Here is a 21,754-nt window from a genome sequence, read left to right as displayed (position 1 = left end):
GAGCCCCATGTAGGGCTCAAGCTTATGACCCTAAGATCATGACTCGAGCAGAAATCAAGAGTCGGATGCTTAACCGACTGAACTACCCAGATGCCCTAGATTTCCTTCCTTTTAAAGGCTGAATAAGATTCCACTGTATGGATGGACCACATTTTTTTTTTAATATTTTATTTATTTATTCATGAGAGACACGGAGAGAGAGACAGACAGAGACACAGGCAGAGGGAGAAGCAGGCTCCATGCAAGGAGCCCGATGTGGGACTCGATCCCGGGTCTCCAGGATCAGGCCGTGGGCCGAAGGCAGACGCTCAACTGCTGAGCCACCCAGGCGTCCCTGGACCACATTGTTTATCCATTCATCTGACAGTGGACATTTGAGTTGCTTTCATCTTTTGGTTATTGTTAATAATGCTGCCATAGACATGGATGTATAAAATATCTGTTTGTCTCTGTTTTTATTGTTTGGAGTATATACCTCAAAGTGGAATTGCTGGGTCACATGGTAATTCTCCATTTACTTTTTTGAAGAACCAACAGAGTTTTCCACTGTGGCTGCACCATTTCACATTCTTACCATCAATGCACAAGGTTCTAATTTCTCCACATCCTGGTCAACTTATTCTTTTCTTTTGTTTTATTGTAGCAGTCCTAATGGGTGTTAAGTGGTATCTCATGGTTTTGATTTTGATTTGCAGTTCCTCAAAGATCAGTGATATTAAGCATCTTTTTATGTGTTTATTGGCCATCTACATATCTTTTTTTTTTAACATTTTATTTATTTATTCATGAGAGACACAGAAGGAGAGAGAGGCAGAGACACAGGCAGAGGGAGAAGCAGGCTTCAAGCAGGGAGCCCGACGTGGTCTCCAGGATCACACCCTAGGCTGAAGCCTGCGCTAAACCGCTGAGCCACCAGGGCTCTCCGCCATCTACATATCTTTGGAAAAATGTTCAAGTCCTTTGCCGATTTCTTAACTAGATTGTTTGCTTTCTTGGTGTTGTCATAGACAGTATTATTTATTTATTTAAAGATTTTATTTATTTATTCATGAGAGAGAGAGAAAGAGAGACAGGCAGAGGGAGAAGCAGGCTCCATGCAGGAAGCCCAACGTGGTATTCGATCCTGGGACTCCAGGATCACACCCTGAGCCAAAGGCAGACACTTAACCTCTGAGCCACCCAGGCATCCCTAGACAGTATTTTTATCATTTTTATTTATTTATTTTTATTTTTATTTTTTATACAGTATTTTTATTTTTTATGGTTTTCTTTTTTTTTTTTTTTTAATTTATTTATGATAGGCACACAGTGAGAGAGAGAGAGGCAGAGACACAGGCAGAGGGAGAAGCAGGCTCCATGCACCGGGAGCCCGATGTGGGATTCGATCCCGGGTCTCCAGGATTGCGCCCTGGGCCAAAGGCAGGCGCCAAACCGCTGCGCCACCCAGGGATCCCTATACAGTATTTTTAATATGTAATTTTCTTAGATTGGATTCTTTAGGAGCAAAAGCTGAAATGGAGATTTTGTGCAAGTGATTTATAGAGGGAATGTTCTCAGGATAAGCTGAATGGAGGAATCAGGATAGGTTGAAGTAAAAGGAAAAAAACAAAGGATGGAAGTGGTCTTGGCTGGAGTCTAGCTTTAGCGGATCCCACAGGAAGCTCTGGAGTATGAATTGTCCCACAGGTGGTCCTGCCTTGAGGTCAAGGCACCAGCCTCATGGGCCCCAGGATCAGCAAGAAATTGGCGCTCCAAGTAGAGAGATGATCTCCTGGGCTAGGGCCATTAGCCGTTAACATTCACAGCACTCAGGCAGGGCCCACTCCTAGCTCCAAGCCAGAAAGAGCATCTGGGTAGGGCCCCACCAGTGACTACCAAGTCTATCCCTTGAACTGCTCACATCTACTTCTTCCTCACATTAAGTTCAATCTATTCAGACACAAATTCTGCAGTATTCTAATGGGTCACAGTATCTGGGGGAACTTGTGAGAAATGGGTAGAGGATGAACTGCAGTTTACCTCCAGGCCACAAATCCTACTGAACATCTTCCTTTTCTGCCTCCCATTCTGGATTTCTTCACAGCTCACACTTTGGCTTTCCTAGATTGTTCATGCCTGGGGGCTGAGCTCCTGGGAGGGCATGTTGCCATTCTTGCTTATTTATGGTTACCGGGTGTGGGAGCACCAAAACATTCCCATTCCCCTGAATGCCTGCTCTGATTGCCTGAGCACACCATACACATTCCTGCCTGCCCCCATCATGTGGCAGGTAGCCCTACATACTCCCAGTGATGAAGGTCAGTTATCCCTGGCAATACAGTTACTCCCTTCTCTGCCCACTGATCTACTAGCACGAGTTGTCCCACTTGATCAGGGGCAGTCATAGTTTCAACATGATTATGACCCCTGGTAGAAATGTCCTCTTAGGTGACTTCTAGGATCAAGGGGCTCACATGTTGCAGAACAGGAAGCACAAATTCCTCAAGCAGGTCACTGGGTATTGTACATATTAGGGACACAGCATAAAGTGGTTATTGATACAGTGTATATACTGCTTCCTGGAGGCTAGCATTCCACCTCCCAGGTGTCATCTCCAAGTTGTAGCCTCATCTGAATCTCCATGTGGATAGCCCTTCATTCTACCAGCAACTTCTGAATGGTGCATATTTGGTCAGAATGGTGGGTTCCTGGTAATATGCCCATTGCCATACCTACTATGCCATAATGCAGGTCCTTTGGTCACTAGGCAGTTATGTGGGATTCCACGTCAGCCAATCAGACACCTCGTGAGCTCTTGATAGTAGCGCTGAAGTATTGCAGCAGAAAAGGCAAACCCACATCCAGATACATGGCAGTCTTGGTGAACATGAGTTATTGCTCTTTCTAGAATAGAAGGGATCCAGTGCAATCAACTTGCCAAAAGTAGCTAGTTGGCTCCTGCAGGGAGCTCAGTCTTGGTTTCTGATGGTGTCAGGTTACATTTGGCAGTGGCAGTAGCTGGGTCATCCTTGGTTAGAAGGAGCCCATGCTTTTGGGCTCATGCATAGATAGCTTCCACTCTGCTACCACGACTACTTCATTGGGGAGACTAATGTGCCAGCACTACGGGGACAAGAGGGCAGAGCCTGGCTTATGCTCATTAGTCAGTCCATTCTATAGGCTTGGTTGTATAGAGCCTCTGTGGTGGATGCTCACTGGTGAACATTAACATACAATACAAAGATCTTCACTCTCTGTACCAATTCCCATAGGCCTGCCAACATGCCTTGTCCTCAGACCTTTTTATCTCTGAACTTTCAATTTTTTTTTTATTTAATTTTTTTTTTATTTATTTATGATAGTTACAGAGAGAGAGAGAGAGAGGCAGAGACACAGGCAGAGGGAGAAGCAGGCTCCATGCACCGGGAGCCCGATGTGGGATTCGATCCCGGGTCTCCAGGATTGCGCCCTGGGCCAAAGGCAGGCGCCAAACCGCTGCGCCACCCAGGGATCCCTATCTCTGAACTTTCAGATTGCTCCTTTCAGGGTCCCAACAGGCCAACTAAGCCATGTACCACTGTCTATGAGTTCAGGCTACATTTCCTGCCACACAAAGTGAATGGCCAAGTTCACTGCCTGAAGCTTTGCCTATGGGGGTGACTGCCTCTCACCACTGTCTTTCAGGGAAGCTGCTGAATGGGGATACAGTGCAGCAGTAGACCATTTTCAGCCCATACCAACATATTGATCCAACCTTCCTATGAACCAAGCACTTGCTTTTTGCTCCTCTGTCACCATGTCCAGGGAATCCCTGAGACAATTGGTGATAGATGTTGGTGCTATAGTGGTAGGTGACAAAGGATCTGGACCACCTACATCTGCATCTACACGAAGCCTTCTTCTTCTTCTTCTTTTTTTTTTTTTTTTAAACATTTTATTTATTTATTTATGAGAGACACAGAGAGAGAGAGAGAGAGAGGCAGAGACACAGGCAGAGGGAGAAGCAGGCTCCATGCAGGAAGCCTGATGTGGGACTCAATCCCAGGACTCCAGGATCATGCCCTGGGCCAAAGGCAGGCACCAAACCGCTGAGCCACCCAGGGATCCCTACACGAAGCCTTCTAATCCTGGATCTGCCCCTTAGATTATGATGTCTCTACCTGACTTTATGTTTTGGTAGCCTGATGGAAACAAGTGATGGGCAATTCTGGCCTCTGAGTCACTTCTGATGTCCCATGGAAACTTTCCATCTACCAGAGCCCAGTAGCAAGCCAGAAGTTACTTTTTGAGTTGCTTGATCTGTGAGTTTGTAGTTTCCATCAAATTTGAAAAGACATATCAGCTATTATATTTTCAAATAGTATTTGTCTTCTTCCCAACCCCTGCATCCATTTCCAGGGACTCCAATTACACATTAGGCCTCTTGAAGTTGTCCTACAGCTCACTGGTGTTCTGTTTGTTCTTTTTAGGCTCGTTTCTCTGTTTCATTTACTTTTTCTATGTCTTCCAGTTCACTTATTCTTTTGCTGTGTTTAATCTGCTGTTAGTCTCATTCAGTATATTTTCCATTTCTGATATATTTTCTTTTAGAAGCTCGATCTGAGTCTTTTTTGTCTACTAAAAAAAAAAAAAAAAAAAAAAAAGAGAGTTGTCAGTGTCCCTTCTTTCAAATCCTACTGAACATCTTCCTTTTCTACCTCCCATTCTGGATTTCTTCACAGCTCACATTAAGTTCAGTCCATTCAGACACAAATTCCCTGGCTCCCTTTCAAGAAGGGACACTGACAGCTCTCTCTCTCTTTTTTTTTTTTAGATGGGGGCGGGGGGGGGGCAGAGGAAGGAGAGGGAGAGAAGCAGACTCCCAGATGAGCAAGGAGCCAGACCCAGGGCATGACCCTAAGCTCATGACTTGAGTTGAAATCAAGAGTCCCGTGCTCAACTGACTGAGCCACCCAGGCACCCACTTCACTGATAGCTCTTAAGTGCCAGGCCTTCTTCCTGGGCGCAAGGGAAACAAATGACTGATGTAGAATTGCAGAGTGTTGTCCAGAAGTGCTTGGAGATCAGAGGTCAGGGACCTATCCCTAGACAACATTCTTGACCTTTCTGTGGGCAAAGCCAAAGAGCTCCCTCCTGGGGAGGCCTGGGTTCCCTGCTGTGCTTCCCCCACCCAGCGCTGGGCCTCAGCTTCCTATGGTGTAAAGGGAACATGAAACCCTGCTTCTGTTTCCTGGGTCTCTTGGGGGCTCGGATGAAACAAGAGGGGGAAGAGGGTAGGGGCAGGTACTGGTGTGGTCTCTAGGCTGGCCTCCAGGTCACTGGCAGGTGGCCTGATCTTGCCAATGCCCAGGCCTAGACTCTACTACTGTACTGGTTCTGCAGAGGTGACCGGTGCTCGTTCATCCAGCACCGGCAGGCCAGGCCCTGGGCCCCAAGCAGCCACCCTGTCTTTGCGAAGCCTTATCGCCATCCACAGATCCCACTGCCCGGACTCCACCCTGGCTGCCAGTCCCAAACTCTGCAGTGACCCCGCCCGGCGAGGAGAGGGCCGGGCACAGGGTCCAGGAGTCCGCGTGCTGGAGGAGTGCTCAAGGTGGGCAGGGGGCGGCCCGGGCTCGGACGGCCCCTCTGGGCTGGAACGGGCGGTTTAGGACGCCCTGTAGCGCATCCCGGGCAGCGGGCCCGCAGAGGCCTCCGCTAGGGTCTGTCCAGCGGCCACGAGCGAGTGCACGCGCGGTTCTGGAAGAGCGGGCGCCGCTGGCCCCGCCGCCCAGGGGTGGCGGACCTTCCGCAGCGGGCGGGCGGCGGGCGGCGGGCGGCGGGCGGCGGGCGGCGGGCGGCGCCACACCCAGAGGGATCCCCGCGGCCCGCGGCAGCAGCACGCAGGGCCTCTGCTCCTGCCCTCCCCCGCGCCGCCCGGGCCCCGCCCCCTCCGCGCCCCACCGCCCGGGGTCAGCCAATCGCAGGGCGCGTTGCTGGGCGGCGCGGGGCGGGCTGGGCCTACAGGGGGGCGCGTTGTTGGGCTGCAGCGCCGCAGGCCGCACCCAGCTCGGGCGGCGGGGGCAGCGCTGGAGGCTGAGGGGGCGGAGAGGCCGGGCGGGCCGGGGCTGCGGGCTAGGGAGCGCCCGGCGGACAGGGGGCGGAGCCGGAGCCGGAGCCGGAGCTGGAGCCGACGCGCGGCAGCCGCCCTCGGACCTGGGAGCCTGTGCGCTGCCCGCGATTCGCCCCCTGAGGTGAGGCCCGCGCGCGGGGGCGGCGGCGGCGGCGGGGCGCCGGGGGCCGCAGGCCGGTCCGTGGGGCCTGCAGCGGCGGCGCGGGAGGCCGGGCGGAGGCGGGCGGGGGCCGCGCGGGGCGGGGCGCTGGCGGGGGCGCGGGGCCGCGCTGGGAGGGGTGGTCGCCCCTCGGCCGGCGGCCGTGACCCGGCGCAGGCAGGACCGCTCCCCGCGGACCGTCGGCGGCGCGCGTTCCTCGGTGGGAGCGGCGGGGCGGCCGGCGGGGGGGGGCGGGGCGCGGCGGGGTCGCGAGCGGACGCCGGGGCAGCAGGTGCTGGCGGCCGCCGGGGCCTCGGCCTGCGGCTCCGGGCTCCGTGCGGCCCCCGCAGCGTCGCTGCCCGTGGGCTCTGGGCGTTTGAGGGCGGCAGTGCTGCCCGCCAGACCTGCGTGAAGACGGCGGCGGTTGTCCTGGAGCTTCTCGGCCATCCTCTCGCTCTTCTTTCGCTAAGGTTTTCTGGGGGAGGTGCCAGGGCTTCGTGCTTTCAACAGTTACTTTTGTTTGTACTCTTGTAATTCCCGGTTCAGGATGTGTTTGTAGGTGATTTGTGTTGGCTTCATGCACGCGTACCTTCCGATAAATACGTTGGCTAACCTGAAAGTGCTGGCAGTGTGGTAGGTGATTTTATGCCTAAAGGACATAAAGCAACTGGTGTATCCCTAAGAAGCGAAACACGTCTGAGAGCTGTATGCATTGTTGGTGAATGATTACGGAAAGATTGTTTGGGGTATATGTGGAAAGTGGATTGAAATCTTAATGGGGAGGGGTGCCTGGGTGGCTCGGTGGGTTCTTCCTCCGCCTTCGGCTCAGGTCAGGATCCCGGGGTCCTGGGCTTGAGCTCCCCGCACGCTGGGGGCTTCTCCCTCTGCCTCTCCCCTTGTTTGTGCTCCCCACCCCCTCCCAACAAATAAATGAAGTCTTAAAAAAAAAGAGAAATCTTAATGGGGAGAAGAAATAGGCTTGCTGAAAGGTGCGCGCTGTTTCCTTTGCAAAACATCAGTCCTGCGGAGTGGGAGTGGATGAGTAAGAGTTCAGCAGGCGCCGGGAGGGGAGCGCGCATCTGGCCTGGGGGGTGAGTGGTGTGAGGGTGCGATTGTAAAATTCAGTCTCCAGTTAATGGGCTGATGCTAGCAGTGTAGACATTATTTTTTAAAATCCGAAGTCATAATATACCCCTCGATTTCTGACTGTGGGGGAAAACTAGAATAGTAAAGGTGTTTTTTAAGGAAGTGAACGGTTTTGGCAGTTACAACTGCTTTTCAGAGTTTTGATGTGGTTTACAGCAGGTCAGCTGGTATGATTTGTTTTACCGCTTGTTGCTAGGTTTAGATTTTAGTCACACAGGCTCACTGAATGCCATGAATCTAAATTCTACCCAGTCTCCAAAAGATGGATAGTTTTCTTTCTAAAATACGATTTATACAGCTGACCATTTTTCCTTTAAGTCTTTGACATTACTTGATTCTGATAAGATTTTGTTTGGTGTTCAGCTTTGCGTTAACCGATTTTTACCACAAAAGCTGTTTCTTTAGATGATTATTAGTTTCCAGGTAGTTCTTTCAAATAGTCAAGTGTATTGTCTGAAAAGTAAATACTTGAAATGCTTTAAAACAGGTTGTTAAAAAAAAAAAATCACATATCCTATCAGTGTTAAAATTCACCTTGTCTCAATTTCGAACAGTTTGACAAAAAAAGGTATATTATAGGAAACTTAAGAGTACAGATTGACTTACTTACTTTACATGTTGTCATGTACATGTAGCGAGAAGGGTGCAATAAGTCCCTGTTTAATCTCATCCAGCTTCAGCTATTAACAGTTATTAACTCATAGCCAGTCTTTATCTGTATGCCCAAACCCAGATTTCATGTCATTTTAACTTAAATATTTCAGTGTGTATATCTACATACATTTAAAAAAAAGATAAACACAAATACGACTGTCACAAAAAATGAATAATTTCTCATTACCTTCAAATAACCAATGTTAAATTTTTCTGATTGTGTAGTAGTTTTTTGTTTGTTTTTTTGTTTTTTGGTAACAGTTTGTTTTTTTTGTTTTGTTTTTTTTTTTTAAATTTTTATTTATTTATGATAGTCACAGAGAGAGAGAGAAAGAGAGAGAGAGGCAGAGACACAGGCAGAGGGAGAAGCAGACTCCATGCACCGGGAGCCCGATGTGGGATTCGATCCCGGGTCTCCAGGATCGCGCCCTGGGCCAAAGGCAGGCGCCAAACCGCTGCGCCACCCAGGGATCCCCTTTTGGTAACAGTTTGAATCAGGATCCAAATGCTATTTGTACATTGTAACTTTTTTTTTTAAGATTTTTTTTTTTAATTCATTTATTCATGAGACACAGAGAGAGACCAAGAGAGAGTCAGAGACATATGCAGAGAGAGAAGCAGGCTCCATGCTGGGAGCCCGATGTGGGACCCCATCCCGGGTCTCCAGGATCACACCCTGGGTTGAAGGCAGCGCTAATCTGCTGAGCCACTCAGGCGTCCCTGTAACTTGTTTTAATCTGTGGGTCTGCCTCCATCTTTTGTCTTTCCTTGCAATTTATTTATTGATGAAACTCTGTGGTTTGTCCTGTGGAGTTACACACAGTCTGGATTTTATTCTGTATTGTAGTTTAACTACACAGAAATGAATGTGCATAGGTAGATAAATTTAAAGGTGTGATCAAATTGAGATTTGATTTATTTTTGGCAACAAAAACCTTAATAGGGTAGTAGGCAGGTAATGATTAGTAGTCTTTCTTCTTGTTAGCAGCCCTTGATGCTCAATGCCTCCAATCATTTTATTTCTTTATTCATTTATTTAATTTAGATAGAGAACGCAAGCAGGCAGGGGCAGAGGGAGAAAGAGAGAGACTCTTAGGAAGACTCCATGCTCAGTGTGGAGTCCCTCATGGGGCTTGATCCCACAACTTGAGCCAAAATCAAGAGTTGATTACTTAACTGAGCCATGCAGATGCCCCAGAGTCATTATTTTATTAGGCTTTGGGAAGTGATGATATTTTAATTCTATAACTTCATAATTTATTAGCTGGAATGCTTCTATAAAGAGAAATGTCCTGGGGTGTCCTGGGTGGTTGATTTCAGTTCAGGTCATGATCTTGGTTCTCTTGGGTTTTTGTTTTTTTTTTTTAAATCAAACATTACATTATTTTATTTTATTTTATTATTATTTTTTTTTATAAAAAGATTTTATTTATTCATGAGAGACACAGAGAGAGGCAGAGACATAGGCAGAGGGAGAGGCAGGCTTCCCGTGGGGAGCCGGATGCGGGACTCCATCCCAGGACCCCAGGATTATGCCCTGAGCCTAAGGCCGACACTTGACCACTGAGCCATCCAGGCGTCCCTGGGTTCTTGGGATTGAGCCCCGCTCGGGGCTCTGTGCTCAGTGGGCAGTCTTTGGAGATTCTCTCCTAATCTCTCTGCCCCTCCCCCTGCTCTCTCATGCAGGTATGTTCTCTCTCAAATAAATAAATAAATCTTTACAAAAAAAAAAAAAAAAAAGAAAAATGCTCCTTCCATAATTTGGTTACCCTGATTTTAGCTCTTTTGGGCAAAGTAGGCTAAATGGTTAATTTGTCTGCAGTATTCACTAGTTCTCAAAATGAGTTGGGATACTCTAAAAGTGGCTAGTGAGTTGTGTATGTGTTCGTGTCTTTGTGAACTGGTGGATTTAAACATATTTGATATGGTTCAGTCCACTGTAGGTATTATCCTTATTGATGCTTTGAACACAACTCTAAAAGTCTTTGATCTTTCTAGTGTGACAAACTGCACTAGGCTCCTCTTATACATTTTTTCCCCCGTTTTTAAAGATTTTATTTCTTCATGAGAGACACAGAGAGGCAGAGATATAGGCAGAGGGAGAGGCAGGCTCTCCATGGGGAGCCTGATGTGGGACTCCATCCCAGGACCCCAGGATTGTGTCCTGAGCCAAAGGCAGACATTCAACTGCTGAGCCAGGTGCCCCCTCTTGTACATTTTCTGTCCCAAGCCCTGGAATGATCCATTTCTCCAAGGGGCTTTGATTTCTTTTAATGAAAAATGACATTTAGTAATGACAGTCTGTACCCTGGGGTTGTTCAGTGTTTCTAGGTTGATCATTGTTTCTAGGTCTTCCCAGTGCACAGATAGATCTCAGGTCACTACACAGAGTTCTATCTAATCTTCTTCTTTTTTTTTTTTTTTATTTTAAGATTTTTATTTATTCATGAGAGACACAGAGGGGCTGAGGCAGAGGGAGAAGCAGGCTCCTTGTGGGGAGCCTGATGCGGGACTTGATCCCATGACCCTGGGATCACGACCTGAGCTGAAGGCAAACGCTTGACCACTGAACCACCAAGGTGCGCCTCTACTTAACCTTCTTGATCTTATGCCAGTATCTTTTTTTCTTCCAAGACAGACATCTTGATTCTAATTACTCATTTTTAAGGCTTTATTTATTTATTTGAGAGAGAGAGAGAAAGCGCGTGAGCTCACTGAGTTGGGGGGGGGGGGGACAGAGGGAGAGGGAGAAGCAGACTTCCTGCTGAGCAGGGAGCCCGACTGATTTGGGGCCTTGATTCCAGAATCCTGACCTCCTGACTTGAGCCAAAGGTGGACCCTTAACTGACTGAGCCACCCAGGCGCCCCTAATTACTTATTTTATCCTACACTGTACACATCTCAGCTTCAGAAGAATATGAAAACTATCATCAATTAATAAAAATTAATTTTTTTTGCATCCCCATTAGAGATAAAAAGTCAAATTACTGTGTTTTAAAGTCACTTAAAATAGTTACTCTGATTTTGCTGTTGGGTGCATAGGTTTCTGGGGGTTTTATCTTTCAGTATTTAGGGATTACTTTTTAAAAATTTGATAATTCTGTAAAATATTAAAAGGTTTTCAAAGTCAAATGTATGGAACAAGGTATAGTCAAGGAAGTCTTCTTTCCCTTAATTTTCACCTATGCCTCTTGTGGGTGACCTTTTTACATTTTAATTTTATGGTTACATTCAAACTTCCTCTTTATTAGATAGGTGGTAGTGTATTATACACATTTTTTCACCATACTTTAAAAGTTTTTTTTTTTTAATGTGGTAAAATACATACAATATAAAATTTGCCATCTTAACCATTTGTAAATGTATGGTTCACTGGTATTATATACAAGCACATTGTTCTGCAGCCATCACTACCATGATCCCAGGACCTTTTCATCTTGTGAAACTGGATCTTTGTGCCTAGTAAGCAATAACCCCACATTCTCTTCTGCTCCCAGCTCCTGTCTGTGTCCTATGATTTTAACTACTCTCTCATATAATTGGAACCATGTGGTGGTTGCCCTTTGGTGACTGGCTCATTTCACTGAGCATAACGTTGTCAAGGTTCATCCGTGTTGTAGCATGTGTCAGAACGTCCTTACTTTTGAAGACTTAATAATACTCTGTTATGTAGATATAGCACATAACTGGAAAACTGAATTTTTTGGTACATTTTAAGTTGGTGTGATGTCATACTAAAATTCTACTGAGAAGATTCTAGCCTTTTTTAAAAAAATATTTTATTTTTATTTATTTATTTGCAAGAGAGTGAATGAGAGAGAGAAGGAGCAGGGGGAGGGGCAGGGGCAGAGGGAGAAGCAGACAGGGAAGCTGAGCAGGGAGCCTGACGCAGGGCTCCATCCTGGGTTCCAGGATCATGACCTGAGCTGAAGGCAGACGCTTCACTGCTGGAGCCCCCCAGGTGCCCTGGTTCTAGCTTGCTTGCCTGCTTCCTTTCTTCCAAGATTTTATTTATTTATTCATGAGAGACACAGAGAGAGAGAGGCAGAGACATGGACAGAAGGAGAAGCAGGCCTCCCTGTGGGAAGCCCAAAGCAGGACTCAATCCCAGGATCCCCAAGATCATGCCCTGAGCTGAGGGCAGATGCTCAACCACTGAGCCACTCAGGCGTCCCTAGCCTTCTTTATTATGTGGTGGTTGACAGCTACCAGTAGTAAAGACTTCAGTTTTGCATTTTTCTTTTTTTTAAAAAATAGCTGCCATTTTAGCCCTTCAACTATAGCAGTACTGTTTTGGGTGGGTTTTAGCAATGTTCTTTTCTTTTCTTTTCTTTTCTTTTTTCTTTTCTTTTCAAGATTTTATTTATTCATGAGAGACAGAGAGAGAAAGGCAGAGACATAGGCAGAGAGAGAAGCGGGCTCCATGCAGGTACCCCGATGTGGACTTGATCCCAGGACTCCAGGATCACGCCCTGAGCCAAAGGCAGAGGCTCAACTGCTGAGCCACCCAGACGCCCTAGCAGTGTTATTTCTGAGATGAAATCGTCTAACTCACTGACACAGTGAGTCCTTTAATCAGTTATTTTTAAAAGGTTTTTTGAGAGAGAGAGCATGAGAGAGAGAGAAAGAGAACAAGTTGGGGGAGGGGCAGAGGGAGAGGGAGAAGCAGACTCCCCACTGAGCAGGGAGCCCTACGTGGGTTTGGATCCCAGGACTCTGAGCTCATCACCTGAGCTAAAAGCAGACACTTCACCAATGGAGCCACCCAGATTCCCCATTAATCAATTCATTAACATTACATTTTAGTAATCTGTTTTTTCTCATGTTAACTGGTATTTTTTCACCCATTATCTCTGTAGGTGTTCATTGAACTCTGAGATATTTAAGATTTGCAGTCTAAAATATTAGACCTATAGAATTTAAGTGTGTGAAAAACAGTGCCTGTAGTCATAGTTATTAATGATGTTTTGTCAGAATCAGTTTTGTCAATTTTACCTTCATAATACATCCTAAAGCAGACCTTCAGTCCCTTCTCCACTGTCACCACCTGGGACCCAGCAATTATCACATCTCCCTTGAACTTGCACAGCAGGCTCCACCTGGTTTCCCTGAGTCCTTCGTACCCATTCTCTACCTTTCAACCAGGGTGATTTACACAGAAGATAAATTAGATCATGTTCTGTCTTGCTTAAAACCTTTCAAGACTGATAAAAGTGGTCACCTCTAGGCACAGGGAACTGTGTGGCTAGGGAATGGGGTGGGAGGAGAATTTGTTTTCACTGTATAAGCTTATTTATCTTTGGATATATGTTTCAGGTCATGTAGTTGGATTATGTACTCAGAATAAGATAGTCATCTCACAAAGAAATAAAAACCCAGTGACTTCGTGTTATATTTAATGACAGAATCCAAATTTCTTGATCTCCAAGTTCACTTTCTACCATTTTTCCACTTGCTCACTTATGCTGCATTTACAATGGTTTTCCTGGAACCTAGCTCTTGGAATTTGGGAATCGTACATTGATCCCTTGCCTAGAGTGAACACTTATACCACTCTGCATGGCCAGCTTCTCTTTTAGGCTCTTCTTAAATGTCTCTTAAAGAGACTCTCCTTATCTGCCCTCTGTCAAATGGGTTTCTCTTGTTATTTGCTAACTTAGACACTTCTGGTGTCCTTCATTTTTAATGATTTAGTTATGTGTTTACTCTTGTTTTTTCTTCCACAGTAATGATGCTTCATGAAGGTGGAGAGCATATTTATCCACTGTTTAAGCTGGCTCCTTTGTGTTTTTGCTAGAATGAGTTCTTAGTTATAGACGAGACCATGACACTTCCCTGCCTAGAGCTTTTCAGCGACTCCCCCTAGTCCATACATTCCGAGCTCCTGGAGCAGACTTCAAGGTTTGGCCTCTTCTCATATGTATCTCCATTTTCTTCTCTTACAACACTTTGGTCTTGCTTCCCACTGTGTTCTGAGCATGGTAACCTGGCACACAGTATGTGCCCAGTAAATATTTGTGGAATGAATGATTTTAAGACTCAGTCTGTTTAAGTCTTTGGGAAATTAAGTCACACTCTTGGGAAAAGGTTAGCTAAAAATATGAGTTCATAAGCTTCAGGGAAGGCTACATAAAGAAGGTAGAGTTTAAACTTATCCTTAAAAAGTGGGTATGGTGGGTAAAGGGGAAAGTACCATTCTGTGAAGGAGAAATGGGAGTATATGTGTGTGTGTTTTAAACATTTTATTTATTCATTTTAGAGAGAGCATGAGTGAGAGGGGTAGAGAGAGAGAATCTCAAGCAGAGTCCACGCTGAATGCAGATCCTGCTGAGTGCAGAGCCCAATGTGGGGCTCAGTCCCAGGACCTTGAGATCATCACATGAGCTGAAACCAAGAGTCAGGCGATTAAGCGAGAGCACCACCAAGGCGCTTCAGAAATATTTTTTAAAGACTAAATTTTTTGTAACCATGTTTTATGGCAGTGAGAGTACACATGCAAATCGGTGTGGGGGAGGGGCAGAGGGAGGGAATCCCAAGCAGATTCCCTGCTGAGCACAGAGCCCTGCTGTGGGGGCATGACCTGAACCAAAATCAAGAGTCAGCCACTTAACTGACTGAGCCATCCAGTTTCTCCGATTATCTTTTTTCTCAGTTGAAAAAAACTGAAGTGGTTGCCAAGGTCATATAGTTAGGTGATGGAGCTGGGATTGAGACCAAGGCTGTCTGACTCCATAGATGATGCTCTTAGCCACAGGCTATGCTACCTGCCTTCTCCATACTTGCTCAATCCTAACACTTTAGGCACTTGATTGTAGTGATTGGTTCTGGTCTTCCCCAGGAGGGTAAGAGCTGTATTCCCTGAGTCTAGCACAATGCTTGGCACAGAGCAGATCCTTAAGACATAGTTACTGCATGAATGATCTTCAGTTATATTTTATTTATTTTATTTTTTTAAATATTTATTTTATTTAAGATTTATTTATTTATTCATTCAGAGAGAGCGAAGAGAGAGGCAGAGACACAGGCAGAGGGAGAAGAGGCTCCCTGCAGGAAGCCCGATGTGGGACTCAATCCCGGGTCTCCAGGATCACACCCTGGGCTGCAGGAGGCGCTAGACCGCTGCGCCACCGGGGCTGCCCTTCAGTTACATTTTAAAAGCTTAGTTGTGAGGAATAATGTTCATGGCAAATTGTTCAAGATGGTGTGGCCCATCTGTTTTCTTAAAGCAGTGGTTGGCAAACCTTCTGTAAAGGGCCAGATAATAGACATTTCAAGTTTTGAGAGTTGTAGGGTCTCTGTTGCAACTCCTGAGCTCTGCAGCTGTCACAGGAAGCAGCCATAAGTGATAGGCAAATGGATGTGCATGACTGTTCCAATAAAGTAGTCTTTGTGGACATTGAAATTTGAATTGATTTCCAGGTCTATTATCTACTGTTATTTATGTTTAATATTGTTATTTTTTCAAACTTTAAATATTAATCTTAGCTTGTGGCCCTTATAAAACCATTTGGCCTGGCAGGTGGTCATCATTTGCTGATTTCCGCCCAAAGAATAAATTTTATCATTAGATCAAAATAGACCTGACTCTCTGGAACTGAATTGTTTTGTCTGCCAGTGCCCTTTGTTCTCTTGCGCCGTACTTTGGTGTCCATTAAGGAGCATGTAGAAGAGACAGTGTTCTGAAACTCGGTGTCATATTGGTTGTAGGGCAGTTGTTGGGAGCCTTGTCCATTATAATAAGTGGAAGAAAAGACTGTCCTTTATTTTCATTAAGAAATCTACTTTATTTTTCTTTGAGTAGAATTCTCTGCTTCATCATTCTAGCTCTATCCCAGAATGAACTTTTGTATTTTGTTTTTCCTTTAGCTTCATATATTTCAGGTGTGGGTTAATAGAAAGCTATATGGAGTGAGAAAGACTTGGTTACACCTAGCTGTGTGATTTTCTTTGCCAAATTAACCTTGTGTCTTGAATTGTAAAAGAGGAGGACATCTTTCCTGCCTCACATTTGGCATATTTATGGGGTTAGGTATAATGTAAGTGAACTGGGAGCACTTTACCTGGCCCAGAGGTTACTGTGGATTCTCTTAGGTGCACTCCCAACAGATACTTAGGGCTTTTGGGTCTATGACATTGTACTAAGAAAGCAGATGCTCGTATACTACATCTGATTTAACCAGATGAGATGCTGGTGTTTCAGAAAAAGAAATGTTTGCAATTCGAAGGTGCTATTGCCACAGAAGTTTGGTACACATAAGTATAGATGTGAGCCAGCAGGTTCAGAGCTCAAAACCTTTGGGCTAACTCTTAAGTTTTATTTTTTCAAAAGGTGTTGCTTCACTCTCTTTTTGCTGCATCATTTCCTCCAAGAATCTGCTGTCATCTTAAGTTTTGTTTTTTTATATGATGTGTTCTTTTTCTCTGGATGCTTTTAAGACTTCCTTGTCACTGGTTTTGAGCAGCTTTTTTTCTTTTTTTTTAAGATTTTTATTTATTTTAGAGCACGAGGGGAGGAACACAGTGAGTGGGAGAGAATCTCAAGCAGACTCCACACTAAGCATGGAGCCCCAAACAGTTTTATTTTGATGTGCCTTTGTGTGCATGTTTCTTGTACTTGTGGGATTCATTGAGCTTTTTCTTGGATCTATGGATTTATAATGTTCATCAAATTTGGGGAAATTTTGGGTGTTGTTTTTCACATATTTTCCTGTTCCTTCTCCATGTCCTCTGCTTTGAGGGCTTTGGTACCATGTATTTTAGACCATGAAAAGTTGTCCCACAGCTAACTGATACTCCTTTATTTGTCTTTTTTCTGTAGGTTTCATTTTGGATAGTCTTTATACTGTATCTTCACATTCACTGTTTTTTTTTTTCTTCTGCAATGTTCAATCTGCTGTTGTTCTTGTTTAGTGTAATTTTTCATATTAGACATCCTGGCTTTCATCTTTACAAGTTCTATTTGTGTCCTTTAAAAAAAAATATTTCTGTATTTGACAGAGCAGGGAGCCCAATGTGGGACTTGATGCCAGGACCCTGGGATCATGACATGAGGTGAAGTCGGATGCTTCACCCACTGAGCCACCCCTGTGCTTCCTATTTGTATCATTTTTATATCTTCCATTTCTCTACTTAAGGTTTTGAAAATATAGAATATATTTGTACCAACTGTTTTAATGACCTTGTCTGCTATTTTTAACTTCTCTTTCAGTTCTGGGTTAGTTTTGATTGATTTATCTCCTCAGTCAGGGTTATATTTTCCTGCACTTTGCTTGTTGGATTTTTTTTTTTTATTGGATACCAGGCATTGTAAATTTTATTATACGTTGTTCTGTTATTTTTTATTTTTTAAATTTTATTTATTTTTTTGTTCTGTTTTGAATAGTTATTTAAGTATTCTTGATGTTCTGTTACATTAGCAACAGGACTTTAAAATTTTCCTTGGTGAAAAATTGGTGAATTGTGACATTTTCTTTTTATGTAAATTAAGTTCTCAGCTTTCTTGAGAATCTAAATTCACTAAAAAAAACCCCTACTTACCTGTGAGTCCTGTATTTTTTGTTTTTATTTTCCTCCATGCTTTGGGAAGTTATTTTGGCAAGTGGTAAGCATGTCCTTTTTTAAATTCCCTATCTTTTAAAGGTTTTCAAAACTGAATCCAAGATTTGGTTAGTAACAGAGGTAAATATGCTAATAAACCTTTAGTTTGGTCGTGCTTACTGGCTATCACATGTCTCCTTAAAGTAGTTAGGAATCTGAACATAGTATAACATTAAACTTTAATAGAACTGTTTAATAGTTAATACTTATTCTGACCTACATGTAGGAAATGTGAGTTGGAGAAAATGAAGGCAAGCAAGTTTAATTCATTTTGCCCTTTGTGCTTTATTTATTCCAGAAGTACCTTTTTAAACAACTGTTATGACTAATGTACATTGTTTCTCATAGCTGAAAAGTGTTCAGTGTATTTTGACACTTTAGTTTAAAAGTGTTCAGTGTATTTTGACAAGGTGTTTTTTTTTTTTAAGATTTTTATTTATTTATTCATAGAGACAGAGAGAGAGAGAGGCAGAGACACAGGCAGAGGGAGAAGCAGGCACCATACAGAGAGCCTGATGTGGGACTGGATCCCTATCCCGGGTCTCCAGGATCACGCCGTGGGCTGCAGGCGGGGCTGCCCACAAGGTGTTTTTTTTTTTTTTTTTTTTTTTTTTTTAATGGGTTTATGTTACATAGGGAGGACATAGCAATTTAAATACAGTGGGACTTGTCTGTAGGACACTTAGCTTTTATTTTTATTATTTATTTATTTTTAAAAGATTTTATTTGTTCATGAGAGACAGAGAGAGAGAGAGAGAGAGAGAGAGGCAGAGACATAGGCAGAGAGAGAGAAGCAGGCTCCCTGCAGAGAGAGCCTGATGCGGGGACTTGACCCCAGGACCCCAGGATCACGATCTGAGCTGAAGGCAGATGCTCAACTACTGAGCCACAGGCGTCCTGACACTTAGCTTTTAACAATGCCTTCAAAACCCACTTTGCCAGGATAAAATAACAACAGTAATATTTAAAAATGTTATTTTGCAAACATATTTCCTGTTCTATAACTTTTACTAACTTGCATATCAGTCCCACCTCTTCACGTGTACTTAGTGAGCACCTGTTTTATAATGGGTGTTGTTCTAGGTAGGCCCAGTGGGTGGAGATACATTCTCCATTTCGGGAACTTCTGTTCTAGAATGAGAGATGAGGAATAGGGATGCCTGGGTGGGTCAGTGGTTGAGTGTCTGCCTTTGGCTTAGGGCGTGAGCCTGGGGTCCAGGGATCAAGTCCTGCATTGGTCTCCCTACAGGGAGCCTGCTTCTCCCTCTGCCTATGTCTCTACCTCTCTCTCTGTGTCTCTTATGAATAAATAAATAAAATCTTAAAAAAAAAGAGATGAGGAATAAACATTAAGTTAGGTAGTAGTAACTGCCCTGAAGATGGGAGGCATGAGGAAATGGAGTTTGATGTAAGCAGGATCTATTTCAAATAGAGAACTGGGTTGACTGAGGAGACATTTGATCAGAGATGAAATCTGTGTGTATCCGAGAGCTGATGTTTGGGCAGTGGCAGTGGAGATCCATCTCACTGCCTGTGCTTTCTTGTTGCCCATTGGTGGCAGATATTGAGGGGCCAGGCCCTCCACCGGGGTGTCTGGGAAATAAGCCCTTGTGGGCTATGAGCTAGATGAGAAGATAGCACAAAATGGATGCTGTTGCTCTGTGTCAGCCTAATGCCTGTTACTGGGGGGTGTAGGTGTCAAACTGAATTTTTATTTTTTTTGGCGGGGAGCTCATCTAATAACAGCAACAGTAAAATTATTATTATAATAATAGTGTCATGATTGTGTAATCATTAAATTATAGCAGTGGCCACAGGTAACTTTTATTGAGGACTGTATTGAAGTATTGTGTTCTACTTTGCAGATGTGGACTTGCCTGAGAGTGCACAGCCAGAATGGTGGTTTACACTTATATCTCCTTTAAGAAATAGTTACACTTAGTGCGGCGCCTGGCTGGCTTACTTGGTAGCAGGCAGTCCTTGATCCTGAGGTGGTGAGTTTAAGCCCCATGTTGGGCATAGAGCTCATTTAAAAAAAAAAAAAAAAGCACAAGAAGTAAGTTACAGAAAATTTAATAACTATATGGAAAAAAAAGTCACAAATAGTGATTTTGATTTTGCTCCCCCTTAATAAATACATCTTTGGAGAATCCTCAATATCAGCACACAGATACTATGTTCCTTAGCAGTCTCAAGTGTCCCATTTTACAGGTATACTATTATTTAATCACTTCTGTATTGATAGGTATTTGTTTTCAGAATTTTACTGTTATAAACTGTTTCAGTGAATATTCTTGGCATCTCCATCTTTGGGCGCTATGAAGTAAGTATATTTGTAGATCTGTTCTAAGGAATGAATTGCCTGGTCCAAAGATGTTTGCACTTTAGTTTCCGTAGCTGTTTACAAATTACCCTCCCGAGAAGTTATACCAATTTATACTCCCATCAGCCATGTGATTTCCCCAAATAAGGAAGTGTTTACATGTACCATGGAAGTAAGAATGGGCTTATGTTACACAGTTATTGTGAGGTACCTGGTAAGCTGCCAGTAAATGGCTATTATTATGTATATTACTAATATAATTATAAACCTTTTTTCTGAACTTTATTACCAGAAATGTAAGTCAGGGAACTGTTTCAGGAGGTTGGGAAAGAAAAATGATACAGTTGGCCTAGCAGTGTGTGCCCCCCAGATACTGTCACCTGTGTCAGAACAAATTGGCTCTGCATCCAGCCTCTGGGCCCCTTAGCCTCTGGAGGCTGATTTCAGTGGGTGGAGCCTACAGGCACCTGCAGGCTTGTGCTAGGCCCTTGGTGGCTCACAGGGACATTTATTCTGGCTTGTGCCTTCACAGTACCCTGGAGTGACAGCTTTTGCTATTTGCATGAGAAAGGAGAAGGCCATCACTTGAGAGGGATCACTAGAACATCCTGTCCTGAGCACTTTGTTTTTTCTTCTCGTATTTTGAAAGGCTTAATGTCGGTTTGCCTTAAGGATTGATTTAGAATAACTTAAGGACCTCTTTACCTAAAAATATGGGTTTACTCCTCTGCTTGCTCTTGCTTGAAATTACTTGCAGGGGAGATGGAGTGGGTTTTTTTTTTTTTTTTTTTTTTTTAGATTTTTATGTATTTATTCATGAGAGATGTGGAAAGAGAGAGAGAGAGAGGCAGAGACACAGGCAAAGGGAGAAGCAGGCTCCATGCAGGGAGCCTGACGTGGGACTCAATCCAGGGACTCCAGGATCATGCCCTGGGCCGAAGGCGACGCTAAACTGCTGAGCCACCCAGGCTCCCCGAGTGGGGTGGTATTAAGGAAGGAGCTGGTCTTCAGTGAGAAGGTGTGGGTTTACAGCTGGTCCACTGAGGGCAATAGAACACTAGGTGTTAAAGGCACTTTACTGCTTTGAGGCTCCATTTTCTCCACCACAAAATGAAGCAGTTTTAAGATGCAAAGCAGAGAACGTTATGAAAACACTTGGAAAATGCAAGTGGTGGATACCTGGGTGGCTCAGTCAGTTAAGTGTCTGACTTCAGCTAGGATCCTGGGAGCCTGCCTCTTCCTCTGTCCCTCCCCCTGTACACTTGTGCTGTCTTTCTCTCTAATAAATAAATAAATTAATTAAATCTTAGAAAAAGCAAATGCAAATGCCAAATGAGAACATCTGCCCACACAGAAGCTGGTGCATGAATGTTCACAGCAGCATTATTCTTAATAGCTGAAAAGTAGAAAGAACACATATATTCATTAACTGATGAATGATAACATGGTATATCCGTGCAGTGGAGCATTATTTGGCAACAATAAGGAATGAAGTGCTGATACATGCTGGACGTGCAGAAACTTGGAAAATCTTGTGCTAAGAAGGAAGCCAGAGAAAGGAGGAGGAGGGAGGAGTTGGAATAGGGAGTGCCTGCTAGTGTGCATGGGGTTTCTTTTTGGGTGTTGAATATCTTACAAAATTAGATCTTGGTGGTAGTTGCACATCTCTGTGAATAAATGAAAAACTACTGAACTCTACTCTTTAATTGGATGAATTTTATGGTATGTGAACAGATCTCAGTAAAACTGTACACGTGTAAATGCTACATTAGGAGTTCTAGTCTCCCTGAAGTGAGTCAGTTGT

General features: G+C 44.3%; 1 protein-coding gene across 12 annotated transcripts in view; it reads left to right on the top strand.

Moving 5' to 3' along the window:
- The first annotated feature begins 6,044 nt into the window (after window positions 1-6,044).
- ADD1 (adducin 1) overlaps window positions 6,045-21,754 on the top strand; it is an 86,730-nt gene continuing 71,020 nt past the window's right edge. For 10 of the 12 annotated variants that reach the window (XM_025437452.3, XM_025437451.3, XM_025437450.3 and 7 more), the window contains exon 1: window positions 6,045-6,212. The gene's annotated coding sequence lies outside the window, so the exon portion shown is untranslated. Of the gene's footprint in view, window positions 6,213-6,357; window positions 6,451-6,574; window positions 6,701-21,754 lie in introns of those variants that run through there. The other 2 variants (XM_025437449.3, XM_025437447.3) reach the window with 2 other exon arrangements.

Source organism: Canis lupus, chromosome 3 (genome assembly GCF_003254725.2).
Source record: "Canis lupus dingo isolate Sandy chromosome 3, ASM325472v2, whole genome shotgun sequence".
NCBI classification, from domain to species: Eukaryota; Metazoa; Chordata; class Mammalia; order Carnivora; family Canidae; genus Canis; species Canis lupus.
Note: the sequence above shows the minus strand (reverse complement) of the source record. Positions and strands in the feature narration are given on the sequence as shown.